This window comes from Galeopterus variegatus, unplaced genomic scaffold (assembly GCF_000696425.1).
Source record: "Galeopterus variegatus unplaced genomic scaffold, G_variegatus-3.0.2 Scaffold1322, whole genome shotgun sequence".
Lineage (NCBI taxonomy): Eukaryota > Metazoa > Chordata > Mammalia > Dermoptera > Cynocephalidae > Galeopterus > Galeopterus variegatus.
Genome location: NW_007727433.1, coordinates 535,795 through 536,433, shown reverse-complemented (window position 1 = coordinate 536,433; position 639 = coordinate 535,795).

Sequence of the window (639 nt, the reverse complement as noted above, 5' to 3'; positions counted from 1 at the left end):
GAGGGTTGCGATCCGTTGCCGGTCACGAAAAAAGACAAAAAGGAAAAAAAAAAAAAATGAAAACTCCAGGCTTAGACAGCTTCAACAATGTCTAAGAAAGTCATAATGTCAATTCTACACAAACATCTGGAAAACAGAAGAGGAGGGGACACTTTCCAGGTCATTTTGTGAGGCCAGCATTACCCTGTTACCAAAACCAGACAATTTCCTTATTATAAGAAAATAAAATTACAGAGTATCTAGTATCCTTAATGAACACAGATGCAAAAATCCCTAGTAAAATGTTAGGAAATTCAATCCAGAAATATATAAAACAGGATAATACATTATGACCAAGTCAGATTTATCCCAGGAATCCAAGATTGGTACATTTGAAAATCAATGTAATTCACCATAGCAACAGACTAAGAAAGAAAAATTATAAGGTCATCGTCTAAAACAGAAAAAATGTTTGATAAAATTCAACATCCATTCATGATAAAAACTCTCAGCAAACTAGAAACGGACAGAAAATTCTCAAACTGATAAAGGGCATCTGTGAAAAACCCATGAATAACGTCGTACTTAATGGTGAAAAGCTGCATGCTCTCCCCCTAAGACTGTGTGCTGGGTTGAATCATGTCCCCCCAAAAAATCCCT